Below are 15524 nucleotides of genomic sequence, written 5' to 3'. Positions count from 1 at the left end.
AGGGGGAGACCTCTGCTTCTTTGTCCCTGGGGAAGAGGTGTCGTACCTCAGTTCTCATGGTCCGGTATGAGAGACCCAGGCCCCCCCTTGGAAGCTGTGAGAAAGCAAGGACCTGGCAGTGAGTCACGCCTGGCGGCCAGAAGACAGGACTGCCAGGTGCACCGCCGTTGGGTCCTGACTGGTCCCCTGTCCTTCGAGTAGCCCTGGAACTTAGCAGAAATCGGCTCCCTGGCCCAGGTCCTGGGGTCCCCCAAGAATCACGTGCGAACCTAGAAACAGCAGGGTCATCTGGAAACGGCGAGCACTTGCACGCCGCGCAACCCTGGTTTCCAGCCCCGGCTTTTGTAAGAGGGACCTAAAAACGCACCTTGTGTAACTCTCTGGTTTTCATCAGAGGCAGCGTCTGGGAACATCACCCACATGTATTTTTCACTATACCCAGATCTTGGTTTTCACAGAACGTCACCCAGAAGGACGAGGAAGAGGGTGGGGTTAGGAATCACTGTCTCCCTTGCCTTACTGAGGGGGGACTAGTTTCAGGCAGGGGGTGGGGGTGAGAGGTGATTCTTCCTTGTGTCTCGTTATCCCTCTGGGTCCCCCGTGGCGGAATCTCACACGAGGCTAGGCACACGTAGAACCGTTTTAATCTTATTAATTTGGATCGGTCACAACACCCATCAGTGTTTCCAGTCCCGTTACTTTGATGGGGAGACCGAAGCAACGAGAGGCAGACTGGGGGTGCAGCTGCACAGCCCCGAGATGCTTGACAGCTCCCCAGCTTAAAAACTCCTCAGGCTGCTGGGTGCCCGCACGTTAGTCTCAGACTAGAGCAAGCAAGCTGGGAGGAGGGAGCCCCCTCACTGGGGTGTTGCTGGAACGTCCCTCCGGACACACTGTCTCCCCCATCTTGGCTGTGATTTCTCCCTTGGAAGCTGGGATTCCCAGACACTGAGCACTCTAGAGTTTTGTGGTTTTGCTTGATTTTATTTTGGGGTGGGAGAGGGCGTGAGGGGAGGGGAAGGAGAAGGGGCTGGGCTGGAAGGTAGGTGTGGGGAGAGAGAGAGGAGAAGGAAATCCTTATTCTGGGGCCAAATGGAAGAAATAATAAGATGATTATCTGATCGGAGTTGGCAGCGTCGCCGTTTTTCCCAGATGACATCTTCTTGCTGCCTGCTCTCGCTTCCGAGTGCCCATCTGCCAGGGAAGCTGTGTGCCTGCAGTCTAGACCGAGGCCCACGACTTCGCTTACCCCTCCTCCCTCAGTAGCGACATGGGGACCTGGGACCAGTTCCCTGGCTGTGCAGAATTAGAGAAGGATCCAACATATATATGAAGCAGGCTCTTAGAGACTGTTGCTCGGGATGGTTCAAACCCCAGCCTGAGGCGGCAGACTCGGGAGGGGGGTACCTGACCCCTGTCCTGTCTCCTCCATGCCCGTCTGTGTCATCTGCACAGAGGAAAGCATCGTCGCGACTTGATTCCTTGTCACACCTCCCCCCAGCTCTCCTTCCTTTGCCCACCTGTCCATCACCACCAGCCGCCCCCCACCTCGCCACAGGCCACACACTCAGATCCTTCTCCAAAGTGCCCATCTGAACTCTTTTAACCTCCCGAAGCATGTAAAATTAGGCAAGAAATCTTCTGCAGACAGTCTAGCTTCTGAGGTTTCTTTCTCTTCGAATCCAAGGGGCCCCTGTGGTATCCTGGCATTTCCCCGCGAGTCCTCAGCGGCAGGGGCAAGGGGCGGGGATACCCAGGTCCGCCGCCTCCCTGCTCCCCACCCTACATCTGCCCGCGGCCTCGCGCACATCCGAAAACGTTCAGGACAGAGTCCGGCGAAGACGGGGGCTGGGAGCAGGCCTTCATTCTTCGGGCTTCTAGAAACCGGACTCCCGAGGGCACAGGCACGCTGGTCTCACTGCGCGCTTCGCTCTTTACGCTTTTCCGGGGCCGTGGCTGAAAACTGTGAGGCGGTCGAAGGTCGTCCCCTAAGGAATACAGGTCTCTGACGCGCACGAACTCACTGCTGTCAGCTGGGCGGCCCATCTCTGTCTCCTGGCCCAGCACTGGGCCCTTAGCTGGTCACCACCTGCGCCGGGGTGGGCGGTGGTGGGGGTGGGGGGTCGGTCTCCACCTGTGCAGAGTGGCAGTGACCGGATCATGTTCCCAGGAGGTCAGGACGGTTCAAACGCTGACGCTCTGCTGCTCCATTGAGGACGGTCCAGGTGCTGCAAGGCTCGGCTCCCGTTCTCTCCCCCAGCGGCTCTGACACCCCAGCTTCCACCTGCTTACCTTAGACCCGGTTTCTTGATTCTTGCCCTGCTCATCTCGGGGCGTTTTCTCTTTAGCAGAGACATCAAGCGGTTCGGTCGCCCCAGCCACTGGAAGGGCCCCCGCAGATGCGGGCCGTGGGGAACACTTCCCGCGCCGGGCACTAGGTGGCAGTGTTGTTTCGCACACAGGGGCGTAGGGCGCCTTTAGAAGCCGCGTCCTGGGGGAACCTCCGGCTTCCTCGCGGGCTGTCCCACCTTGGCCTTCCGTCTGTACGTCTCATCCTCTCCAGGAGTGTGGCTGGTTGGTGTCTCTTAGAGCCAGCTCATCCAAGTCTTTTTGCAGGGCCTATGCGAAGGGGCTAAAGTGGCATTTTGGGGGTGGTGACCCACTTGCACTTGTAGCGACTAGTAAAGAAAACAAAGCCAACGGGGGTGACCTCCGTCCCCTCTCCCCAGATGCCCACATTCTTCCCAAGTAGGAAGTCGGACTCCAGACTGGCTCACTGGGGGATACTTTTATTTAGGGCCGAGGAGGGCGCAGGCCCCGTTGCCTCTGGCCCCCAGCGGGGGAGTGAATGGTGCTGGGCCCCCTGAAAATGCGGCCTCATGAAGCTCCTCCCTTCTGCAGCTCAGAAGCCGGCAGCAAAGTCTGGGAAGGGGCCCGGTGCAGCCACTCCAGTGGGGCAGCTCCCTGGGGACCTGGCCATTCCGGGATACGTGCTACCTGGCAGTGGCCCGAGGTCAGGAGCCCGTTGGAACTCAGCAGTGGGTGTGAGCCAAATCCTGTCCCATCCTGGTGTGGAAACCACGCTCCAGCACCCAGCCCGGAGACCATCCTGTTCCCTTCCCTCCTTCTCAGCTTCCGTTCCTCCCTTTCGACCCCAACATACGCAGAAGAAAACCTTGTGGTAGGTTCCTCCTCAGCCGTCATTGATTTCACATGTTCCCTGAAGTGGCCCAGCTGGGCAACCACCTGCAGCTCCCAGTGGCAGGGGACGGAGTCGGTCCGCGGCAGGGCTGGAGCCCGAGTCCGGGTTTCCTCATCCAACAAATACTTCTGGGGAGCGCGGCCACGCAGAGCACGGCAAAGCCCCGCGGGGAGCACAGAGGGGTCTAAGAGCCGCCCCTGCCTTAGACAAGTTGTCCTCCTCAGGGGATCCGAGTTTCAGAGGGTGTCCCCCAGCGCGGAGCGTGGGAGTCAGGCAGGCCTGGAGTCCGGTCCCCTCTCTGACACAGGGCCGGCGTCTTTGGCAAGCCATCGACCTTTTCAGAGTCTCGGTGTCCTCAAGGCAAAAAATGAGATCGTGTCTTGCAGAGTTGTTTTGATGTCTACATAAGTCATGCATGCAAAGTGCCCGACACAGAGCTCGGCCCGTGGTGTTCACGCGTGACGTGATGTTCGTGCTGCGTTATGGGCGGGAGGCCATCGTCGCCAAGAGCGGTACATTCATCTTCGTATCTTTGATTCTAACCCACGCATCGATAGTCTTTACTTAGGTAGGATATTAACTTCATAATTTCATAGGATTTTAGTTTGCTCATCTCTCAAATAGGAATGGTGGTAAACAGGATTTTTGACAAGGTGGCCTCAAGGTGGTTGAGAACAAGGCAGAATGGGGACTGAAAGGACCCTGGTTTTTTTAAGCCGTATTATTTTTAGCCTGGGCAGGATTCTTCTGAGTAAACTGGACATTGGTACTAAAGCTTACGTAAGGTCTCAAACCCCTTTTGAGAGTCTGATGAAAGCTTTGCCCCATGAAAACGTACAGGTTTGTATAGCTCACATAAATTTCAGAGTTCTCTGGATTCTGCTGACATTTGGTTTAAAAGCCCCTTGTGAACGGCACGTTGATAGCTTTTTTTGTTATGAATGACAGCTGGGCAATGAGGTGTCACAGACTGTGGTGGCATTTCTTTCTCCCCGTAAGGAACCTCCGTACTCAGGGGGAAAGTTTCGTTCATGAGGAAGATGGAGCATCACAGGAGACAGAGTCACAGACGCAGACAAATCAACATACGTGCACAGAGAGTTTCGAGGAAGGCCACGTGCGCTCTCTCCGCCTTTGTCCAGTGGGACTCAGTGGTGGGAGAGCCACTTCCCCAGGCTCCTCTGAGGGCCCCAGGAGCCACCCCCTTGCCCTGGCCACCCATTCCAACGTGCCTGGGGCCTTTGTGCATCGAGGCCGCAGCAGTCCTGCCCTTGGCGCGGAAGGGCCGTCATGTGAGGGCCTTGTTGGGCCCCCAGGGGCAGCCGCCCACCATCGCAAGGGTGAGATTCCTGAGCTGCCCCTGTGGACAAGGCGTGGGTGCTGATTTTTGGTCAGGCGGCTGTGTGGCCCTCCAGAGGAGAGGCAGTGTCTGGTCGCAGAAGTAAAACAGACTGTCCATCGGCCCCCTCCTTGGAAGGGTCCCTGCTGGCCCCCTCCTCCACTCAGCCTTCCTGCATATTCCTTGTGTGAAACTCGTCTCCTGTACTTCTCGGCGTCCGCAGCCCTCCACGTGTGGCTGGCCAGGTGCACGCTGCTTCCTGCCTTGTTACTGCTGTACGTGTGTCATTTCGATCTGCTGAAAGTTCTCCGGGAGGTAAATGCGTGTCTGACTCACTTCCGCCATCCCAAACTGTCTAGCACAGCGTCGGAGTCGCGGCTGTGTGTGTAGGACAGAGGAAGCGGAAATTTCGATCGCTGGATGCCCGTCAGGAATGAGGGACTTTCCGAAACTGGAGGTTCATTGTGGGGAGCCGGGGGCGTGGCTTTCAGATTCTACATTTGCTGCCTGCACAGGTGTCCCAGGGGCTTCAGAGGGGAGCTGGTGGGGACGCGGCTTCGCTCCCACCTTCAAGACAGCAGCTTCTCTCCTGCCTGTTTCATATGAAGGAAGAGTTTAGTTACTTTCAAAAAGCTTGAGCCCTCGATGCCAGAGCAGAGGTTGGTATACCGTGGCCTTGGGGCTGCATCTGGTCCAAAGCCGAAGACTGCTTTTGTAAACGAAGTTTTACAAATGTCCACGTGTTTTACAAAGCCCACGTGTTTTCTGTGGCTGCTTCCATGCTAAGTGGCCGAGATGGTTAGTTGCAACAGAGAGCGTATAGCCTGCAAAGACTAAAATTCTTACCGTCTGGCTCTCTGTAGAAAAAGCTTTGTCAACTCGTGCCCTAGAGCATTGCTTCTCAAACCTAAATGTGCAAAGAGATCACCTGAGATTCTTCTAGAAATGGCGTGGCCGCCGTGGTGATACGCCGCACAGTGGTCGCACGAGAATCGAGAACCGGCCTCGCAGACCTCCGACTACGAGGTGTTTCATTGACTGAGGCCGCACAGGCCTTGGGTGTGCCGGGGGTGCAGAGATTCCAGAGCCCTGTTGGGCTGGCTCCGGCTTGAGGCCTTGTCCAGCATTCTGCAGACTGCTCTGACGTCTCCGGCGCTGCAGCCCAGCCTCCCTCCCTCCTTCCTTCTCTCGAGGCCAGGCGTGTGGCGTGGACTGACGACTCTCCCAGCCTTCTCGGCCTTCCCGTAAAACGCTCTCAACTTTCTCCAGGTCGGAGCTTGGGCGGTGCTGGGGCATTGCTGTCTCTCCGTGGCCCACACGGTTCGAGACCGGGTATCTGTCTGAGTCACAGAGGTGAGAGATCTGGGTCTTTGGAGTCACCCAGGCGTCCGGGGTACGGATGGGGGAAGGAGAGTCACTTGCAGGTGGTGGCACAGAGGGGCTTCCTCGGAGCATGGCCGTGCGATTGTCCTGCTGCTCACACTCCAGCTTCATTGCCTGGCACTTGTGGTCGCCCTTCCTGCCCTCACCCCCAGCCGTCCACTACTGCCTCTCACGATCTCAGGAAGACAGTGCCGCTCACCCTTCTCTCCCCGTCCTCGAGGAGCACAGGGCAGCCCATGGGATTCTCACTGTGGGGTTGGAAATATTCGGGAGTGATGGGGGCAGGGCTGGAAACTCAGAATCACCTTTGGTGGCCCGGATAAGTTCCATCATGTGCCGGTCACCCGCGAGGCTTTGTCCTCCCTCACCTCTTGCTCCTCCTTTGTGCGCTTCCTTATTGTTCCTACGGGGCTGCCCGTCTGAGTCATTCAGCACGCGCGCCCTCGGAGGCCAGGCTCCTTTCCGTTCCCGTCCTGGTCTGTGCCTGGAGGAGGCCGGACAGACAGGAGAGGGAAGGCGTCGCTTCGCCGGGATTCTGAGCCCGTGTGCGCCGAACGTCCCGCTGCGAGCTGTAAACAAGGACATAAATTCCGGGCGTCTGCACTTCAGCACGCGGAGTTGGGTTGCTCTGGGGGCTCAACAGATCCCTGTCTGCTCACATCACGTACCTTGGACTTCTAGCACTTTCCAGAAAGCATATATCTTGCTCAAGTTCGTGTCCCAAAAAATAACAGCATCCTCCCCTTCTCATGTTCACTACCTGCCTCCAAACTATCCAAATCTTCGGAGCTTTTAAGAAAAGAGAACATCCGGGAAATAAAGCACAGCGGCGAACGAAAACCCCCCAGCTCTCTCCGTGAGTCAGAGGCGAGTGGCGGAGGGTACCTCTGCCCAGATATGCGACGCGGCCACTGGGACCCAAGGTCTCGGGACCTTTTGAAGTCAAGGACTTGCCACCACGCACCAGCGGGCAGTATGGCTCGTTTCTGAATTAGACATCCAGCTGCCACCCAGAGGGGACTCTCCCGCGCTGGCCGGCGGCCGGGCGGCGAGTTGGCTCGGCGTCGGGGCGCTTCCGTCCGCGTGAGTGCTGGGCGTTCTGGGCAGGCCAGGGAGGAGGGAAAGCGGCCTGGCTCTGTTTGCTTAGCCATGCACTCATTCGTTCACCCACCATTCATTCCGCTTCTGTGAGGTGAAATGTCAGGCGTTTAGCCATGTGCCGGGGCATCAGGAATGAGTGGGGCAGGGGCTGGGCCTGGAGGGTGCTGGCTGTCTCGTGGGAGCCGACCTGGAACTAGGTAATTAGCCAGGCCACGGGGAAGGCCAGCCCGGCCCACATGGGCCCGAGGGTTTGTCCAGGCTCGGGGAGCAGAGCTGGTTGCAGGGGAGACACAGGAGCCCTGGGAGGCGGCAACACTGGGGAAAGGCAAGAAGGACAGTTCTGTATAAGGTGGCCCAGGGGCGCCCAGCAAGCCTGCAGGCCCGAGGTGGCCTCGTTGGCTCTCGTGGTTAGGCCGTTGCCGGTGACTTCAGAGAGAGCGGTCTCACTGCAGAGCTGAGGGGGCGGGAGGGGACCCCGCACTGCAGGAGGTGGAGATATGGGTGAGAGCTCGGCCGTGGCGGGAGTGGACGGATGTCAGGAGAAGATGCAGGCTCAGATTTTGTTTTACGTTGAGAGAGAGGCCGGTCTCAAGGTCTTTGTACTAAAGCACTAATAACCGAAACAGCAGGAGACGGCATAAAGGCTCAGGGACATAATGCATGATGAAGTCACAGAAATGTGGAGCATGCAGATGTGGGCCCAGGCGTTCCGAGAAGTTATTGAGGACCTTTTTATGTGACAGGGACTCATGTAGTGCTTAACTCTGTGCTAGGCGAAACCACACTCACGTGAACTCACATGGACACACACACACGCACACACACACGCGCCTCTCAGCTGCCGGCAACACCAAACCACGAGCAGTGATTTGACCTCTGCCCTTTGCACTTTTTCTCCTAGCAGGACACAGCTCCCCCAAACCCACATTCACCTAACTTACTCTTAGTCACTCCCTGGCTTTTTAGTTAATCCGACATCTCTTCCAGGAAGTCTTCCTGGGTTTCTTCGATGTAGCCTTGTTCCCCAACGGTTCTTCCGACGCCACACTCAGCCTTATCGAGACACATAGATCTGTTTACCCTAATTCCCATTTGACTTTTTATTTATTCAACGGAGAGTCCTTGAGCTCCTCCGTGCTGGGGACTGACGTTAAAGAGACACGGCCCTCCTGCCACGCCGTTTCTTTTCCAGGCTAGCCCCCGACTGGACCGGAAGCCGCCGAGGTCAGGGGCTGTGCTTTGTTCAGCGCTGCGCCCATGGCACCTAGTGCTTTGTCTGCACATAAAACTCATCCAACAACTTTTTGATAAGAGGGTGAACTAATGAGCCAATCAAAAGGGCAAGATTCAGTCTGACAAGCGGGAAGAGAGTTATCCTGTTTGGAAGGAGGCACAGAAAGACGTGGTCATCTTTAAGCCCTGACGATTTGAGAGATGGCGAAGGGGTTTGAAGTTCACTCAGGAACGGGTCACCTTTATCTTCTACTTTACCCCCCCTGGCCCCCACCCCCAGACTATCTATACTTGATAAGTTTTGACCAGGAACGAGTCTCCTAGGAAGATCAAATGTAATTGGAACTTGGTTTAACTACGATTACTTTTAACTTTCAGAAATTGTCTATTCGGTTTTTTTGCTTCTTTGGATTCGTAGGTCCTGTCTCTTTCTGCTTCTACCCCTAGAACTTTCGATGTGTTTTGTGTGCTCGTTCACATTATTCCTGTGGGTGGGAGGGAGAGGAGGGAGCGTGTACCTAGAGAAGACTGTTCTTGTCAGTCTGAAGAAGAGGCCAGCCTTTGCCCCTTCCGCGTTCCTCCCCAACTCTGGAGTTATCACAAAGTTCTTTTTCGGGAGACGGGATGATTGTAACATGACACACGGGCAGTACCTGGCTCAATTTACTTTTTAATCCATTCACTCCCTTACTGATTCATTTATTCAACAGATGTTTATTGAGCACCAAGTAGGTATTCGAGGACTATTTTTTGAAATAAACTCCAATTCTATGCAGAATAATGATAAACACTAACCACAGCAGAGATCTATTTTAGACGCTGTTTTTCAGGGCACATTAATTATTCGAAGTAATTGCATAATGGAATATCCTCATTCGCCGGCCATGGTGCACATCCCAAGCCCGGAGGCAGCCTTGGGCATGATTCCCTCCATGGCGACAGTCTTACTGTCTCCTTGGCAGAGCGCACGGGGTTGCTGGTCTGACCTTAGCCAGGACCAGCCATGGCAGAATTGGAGGCACAAGGAGGTGGCCTCACTTGCTCTGGTGCTCTGGCCACAGCAAGGTCTTGGAGTTTAGGAAGGACGTGCCATAGGTCGGGGTGCAGAAGCGGGCAGGAAGGAGAAAGGCGACTGCTTACCTTGCTGTTCTCGGCGCTTCTGTTACCGTCCCCCGCACCCGGGACCCTGGCCCCTCCTGGCCTGCAGCCTTCCTCTCCCTAATCCAACACTGTTGGCGCTTCCCACTTCTAGTTCAAATTCAAGTTGCTCAGCTCTGTAGTCGGAGCCTTTCCATTGCCTGCAGGCTTCCGGGGGCTTCGCTGGATCCCCATCATCTGTGTGTCACCCCAGCACCAGGGTGGGGCCCGGGCTGGAGTGAGCACTTTGGGTGGAGAAAATCTGGCTGCCTTCTACACATAAACGTAGATCTCTCCCGATGCCCCAGAGTCCGCTGTGTTTCTCAGCCAGGGAAGTCCCCTCCGTTCCACGTGACCTGCCCATCAGCAGCTCCCGGCCTCCACACAAGCTGTCTGCTCACACTCAATGTCCTGCCTCAGCCTCTTTATCCATCTAAATTCTTTCTTTAGTGTGACAGTTAGGAATCGGGATCTGCAGGATGTTCTGGGCGTAAGCCCTCTGCTAGCTGCGTGACCTTGGCAGGTTAAAGTCCCCTTATCTGTAGAAATGGAGTAATGACCATTTCTGTCTCAGAATTGTTGTGGCGGTTAAATAAATTAATACCCATCACGTACATAGTGTGTACATAGTGTGTGCTCAGTCACTGCTGGTTGCTCTTTTCATCCTTCCGTGGTGAAACGGTTGCAGAAGAAGGACCCAACACTGTGCCCTCAGGTCTCTGCCAGCCGAGCAGGCCAGGGCTGCTCCGGTCCCTCCTCCCCCAGGCCTCCCCTGTCCATCCGAGTCCATGCAGATGCTCTTTCTATGCGTGGATGTGCCTGCATAGCTGCGGGATATAATTTAGCATTGGGTTATTTGTGGTGAAGCCTGATGCGGAATATAATTTAGCATAGCTGCGGGATATAATTTAGCATTGGGTTATTTGTGGTGATGCACTGGATTCCAACTAACCGGTCGGTACCCTCCACTAACCATAGTTGTTCCTTTGTTCCATGTTTTAAGAGATAGAGGCACATGATTGCAAGACAAATTCAAAAGGGGGATCTAGTAGAAACGAGACCCGCCCATCGAGATATGGGTTCCTCTGAATCCTTCCTACCTTCCGTGGTCACCATCATGAAGCGAGGAGCAGACAGAAGGATGAGGACCTTAAAGTGCTTTAGGATGAGCCCAGAGGTCCCAGAGCAGCACAGGCCAGGCAGCAACACAGCCCAGCCTCACCTCACCATGAGGCTCTGAGGCCCAGAGAGGGGAAGGTCCTTGTCAGCTGTCACACAGGGACAGCTCGGCAATGCATCCTGAGTCTCTCAGTTCCCAATGTGGGACCTTCCAGGTTGCCTTTGGTGAATTTAAATCTCTTACTTGAAAGCAGAAGAAAAACACTTTAGAAAAAATTTTAATTTGGAAAGGAAAAAATTATATATGGCGTTAGTCCTCATCTAACCTGAAAATTCCATTAATTAGATCAATAATTTTCCTTCTTCTTTCTCTGTCTCACTCGGAGGTCAGATTTAAGTATCCTCCGTGAACACTGGGCTCTGAAGACTGACCTGGGTTCGGTCTGAGGGCACATGCCCTGTATTCTCTGGTTTCTTCTCAGAATTTCAAACTGGTGGAAAGAGGGACCCTGAGCCTTTAGGTTCAGTTTGGCATGATATTTAGGTTTGTGTGGTCCCTGGAGGGTATGACTTGCTTCCTAGAAAGTCATCAGAGTCTCCCCGGGTTATTTGTCACCACATGGTAGAGGCAAAAATGTCCTGATATTATTAAGTCAATGGGCAGCACATATTCTTCAGATGCACAGAAGACACACTGGATGGATACTAGCGCAATGAAAGCAATGCGATGTCTCACTTTAAGAAAACTTGACGTGCAAACATCTGATCTGAGCCGATGGATAAGTTGGGAGGTGAGTTTCATCAAGAGCATCTTCTCCAAGCTTCCTTTAAGTAAACTGCAGTGCCTCCGAGTCACGGAGTATACGTTAAACACCATGTAAACACTTCTTAGGGCAGCATTGACTCTGTAAACCATACGTGGTAAAAGACGTGCCAAAGCAAATTTCTGAGAGGGAGCGCAAAACTTATTTGGTAGAGGAAAGGAAAAAACAGGAAATTGATGTTGGTGCTGCTTAGCTGGAGCTCTAAAAGGGAGTTCTCAGAGGGACTTTGCTAGAGATGGGGTCAGGTCGCAGAAGGGGGCCGCGGCGTCCTGCTGTGGGTGACGTGGTGACTCTGGATCTCTCCCGGGACCAGCCTGTGCTGGATGCTGAGGCGTCTTCTCAGGATTAAGAGATTCAGAAGCCCCCAGGCTCTCTGAGGCGTGGGGCTCCATGCCATTCTCTCAGCTTCTACACAACCTGCCTTCTACATTTGGGGGTTTATATCCCCCAATTCCTTCCTTCCTTCCTCCCTCCCTCCCTCCCTCCCTTCCTTGACTAAACTAAGAAACATTTTAGTACTAATTAAACTTCAGTTATTTATTTATTTCCTCGTGGAGGAAAATGAAGTCGCTGAGGTGACGGACAATGCCGGCACACAGTATGACTCGAGGAGAAATTGCCCAGGACTTGGGGGGCGTTGACAGCAGTCCTGATGACCACTCTTCATTCTTCTGGATCTGTAGTAGGAGGACATGAAAAGCCAGCATATTTCTAGAGGGGGCGCTGTGGTCAGTAACTGCCCTCACCGCGGGGAGCGAGGGGTGTAGAAAATGGGAGGGGGTTGCTTTTTATTAGATGAGGGCTTTTTCTTTGTTAGGGGAGTGGAATTTTCACGGGGTCATCGTCAGCGCTCTTGGCAGCTCTGCTAACTGCCTCTCCTGGATTTGATTCATTAGTGAGTCACCATTCCTGCCATGAGCAAGACATCGGCCTTGGTACAGAGGGGGTGTGTGGAAGTTTAAGGCAGGATTACCTGTTCCCGATGAGTTTTTAATACAGTTGAGGTGATAAGACCTGTATATGTTAAAATGATATAGTATTAGCAGTGAATAATGATACCGAGCGCTGTTGTTGTCTCCATGTTGCGGATGACGAAAATAAGATACAGAGTCGCTCAGTGCTGCTCAGGACTGCAGAGTTGTTAAGTTTGGTCGATCCAGTGGCTCTCACTCCACAGTCTGCTCCATAAGCTCGTCTTAACCACCTATGTGATTCTCAGTTCGCTGCTGGTCTGGCTCCACTTGGCCATTGGTGGGTCTGGATCAAGGCCTTGGAGAGTCTGGAAACGAGGCAGGGTTGTCTTGGGAGATCATCCCCACTCTTTGGGGGGCATCGTCTGTTCCCTGGGAGGCACACTAGAACTTTGGGTTGGCGATCCAAGTAGTTTTTTTTCTGACCCCTGTGGATTACTTTTTCAGCAAGAAAATAGCTAACCTCCCAGGCAGTGGGTGACAGACACCTAAAGCCGTGTTGCTTTTCGTTGCAGTGATCAAGGAAGCTCCTTAGGGGCGAGGCTCCTGCTGCTCCAGACCTTTGCAGGTTGATGGTGGTGCAGGGCCAGTGTCCTCACAGTTCTGGGCTTCACAGTAGCCCAAGCCCTTTGCTTTCTAGACTTTTCCAAGCAGTGCAGAATTCTTTTAAACAACCTCCAGGCCATAGAGAAATGGAAATGGTCAATGTACTATTTACCAGCTAATTTAGTTTTGCCCTTACATTATCATTAATTATTCCAGTTTTCTAACATCATTACAACTTTTTAACACAAATCAGAGGTCACCAACTGTCATGCCTTATCTTCCTCCACTTAAAGCCTTTCGATGGCTCCTGATTTGTCATCCGGAGTGTAAAGTCAAAGCTGGTTAACTCTTATTTCGTGTCCTTTGTGATCTATTCCAACCGACGTATCTGATTTTAACTTCCAATGCTCTATATGCAGTGTATAATTCTTAATTAGTCCATTCAGCATATATTTATTGAGTGTCTACTTTGTGCTAGACTCCATTGTAGGCACTGGAGACATAACAGCAAAGAAGATAAAAATAGCTGTAGTTAATAACAGCTTACATTTTTTGAGTCTTTACTATAATCAAGCTTTACCTGTATTTGATCTCAAATGAAGTCATTATCACTATTATTAGTTCTGTTTTACAGATGACAAAACATTCAGAGAGATTGTCTATCGCAGAATATTTGTTAAATATAAAAATCAAGAAATTCCTTTCCCTGTGAATCTGCACTAATGAAAACAAGCACATATATGTTATTTTATATAGTTCGGATCAGAATATATATATTGTTTCAGAACTTACGCTGAATGTTTTTCTAATAAATCAGCTGCACATATTTTCCTATGTCCATAAATATTCTTCTAAAATGTGGTTTTCATTTTTTATCTTATTAAAAATTTTTATTTTATTAATTTATTCTTTCAGTTTGATTGATATCTAATCGAGATACGACACTGCATAAGGTGTATTGCATGATGGCTTGACTTACATATATTACAAAATGGTTACCACAATAAGTTTAGTTAACATCCATGATCTCATATGGATTTTAAAAAAATGAGAAAAGAAAAACATGAAGACTGTTAAGATTTACTCTCTTATCAACCTTCAGATATACCACACACTAGTGTTAACTATAGTCAAGTCCTATGTTAAGTTTTTATCTTTGGACCCCACCCCCACCCCACCCCGCTCCCCCACCGTCCAAAATGTGATTTTTGAAGGTAGAGTGGTATTCTCGTGTTTGGATGGACTACGCGGTTTTCTTCCATTATAAATAACGCCGTCGTGAACATCTTTGTCTACCCTGTGGGCGATCACACGTCTTAGATCGTTTCCTTATGCTGATTCCCAGAAGTGAAGTTACAGGGTCAGAGGACGTGAATGTCCTTGCCGAATGGCTCCCCAGGGTGGGTTACCTACCGATTCTCTCTCCCCCACAGCGCGTGAGTGTGCCTGTTTCACCAAATGTCACCCAATTGACAGCCTATTACTGTTTTTCATCTTTGCTAACATGCGAGACAAGAATGTTTTCTTGTCTTAGTTTGCATTTCTTTGAGATTGAACACTTAAAAGTCTTATTTCTTCTCTTATGAGTTTCCCCATTCATGTCTTTACCCACCCTGGCCTCCATTTTTCTATTGCTGTTCCCCTAATATTACCGTGCAGGGGATATGTAAGCAGAGAAGTGATGCAAATGCTTTCTAGGCAAACATGTCTACGGCGTGTGTTTGCATCTGTGTGTGAGCGTGTGCAGGCGCATCTGCCGTAAGTGGATGAGGGTGGGAGTGGAGAAGACTTAGCTGTGGATGTGAAGTATATTTAAGTCACTAGATGAGCCTCTGTTCCCCATCCCAACCCCGCCGCTGACAGAGGCCCACACTCGAAGACACAGATCTTGATCTTCTCTGACTTAGAGTCCTTCAGCTCAGTGTGGTCCGAAGGCCAGCAGCAGTGGCTTCACTTGGAAGGCTGCTAGGAATACCGAATTCCAGGAGCTGCCTGAGCCCTGCCGAGTCCGAATCTGTGTTTGTACAGACCTTGGGTTGCTCAGATGCGCGGTGAAACCCGGCCGCTCTGGTCCAGCCCTGCTGCCTTCGGGAGGCCCGCGTGAGCTCTCAGCCTGGTGCGTCCACGCAGGCACTTTTGACCGAAGGCAGGCAGTGGTGCTGCTTTTGATTTAGCCCCACCCTCCCTGCCCAGTGGGTAACAGTAATAACTCTGAGAATGGCTAACACGGGTAGACGCTTTGTGTCCGGAACCTTGCTGTATGTTGCCTGTGGTTGTCGTGGGCGCCTCTTCCGAGGTCGTACACACCTTTGCATTCTCGCTCCCTGCCTCGCCGTTCTGAGTTCCCCTGCTCTCTCGGGCAGTCACGAAGCAAGGCCAGCCTAATCCCTGCAAATGTGCCTCCTGGACTCTCAGCCTAGGCGTGGGTGGCCTGCGGAAAGCCAGGGACACCCCTCACCCTGATTTTTGTCATCTTTGTGCATGATGAGAGCACAATGAAGATGAGAAGTGGACTGTGAGGAGAGGTTGAAAAATGTGCTGAAGATGCTTATGAAACTTTACCAGGAGCTTTGCCTGCTCAGTGCTCTAATTTGTAAAAGCTTGGGCTGCAGATGAAAGGCTGGGCCTGATCCTGTCTCGAAGGAAAGTGATCTAGAAGAGCTGAAAAA

General features: G+C 52.5%; 1 protein-coding gene across 1 annotated transcript in view; it reads left to right on the top strand.

Moving 5' to 3' along the window:
- Positions 1-15524, top strand: part of PAPPA2 (pappalysin 2) — a 210180-nt gene that overhangs the window by 1169 nt on the left and 193487 nt on the right. The gene's annotated exons all lie outside the window — the stretch shown is intronic.

Source organism: Pteropus alecto, unplaced genomic scaffold, assembly GCF_000325575.1.
Source record: "Pteropus alecto unplaced genomic scaffold, ASM32557v1 scaffold101, whole genome shotgun sequence".
Lineage (NCBI taxonomy): Eukaryota > Metazoa > Chordata > Mammalia > Chiroptera > Pteropodidae > Pteropus > Pteropus alecto.
This window is presented reverse-complemented; position numbering and strand designations above follow the sequence as displayed.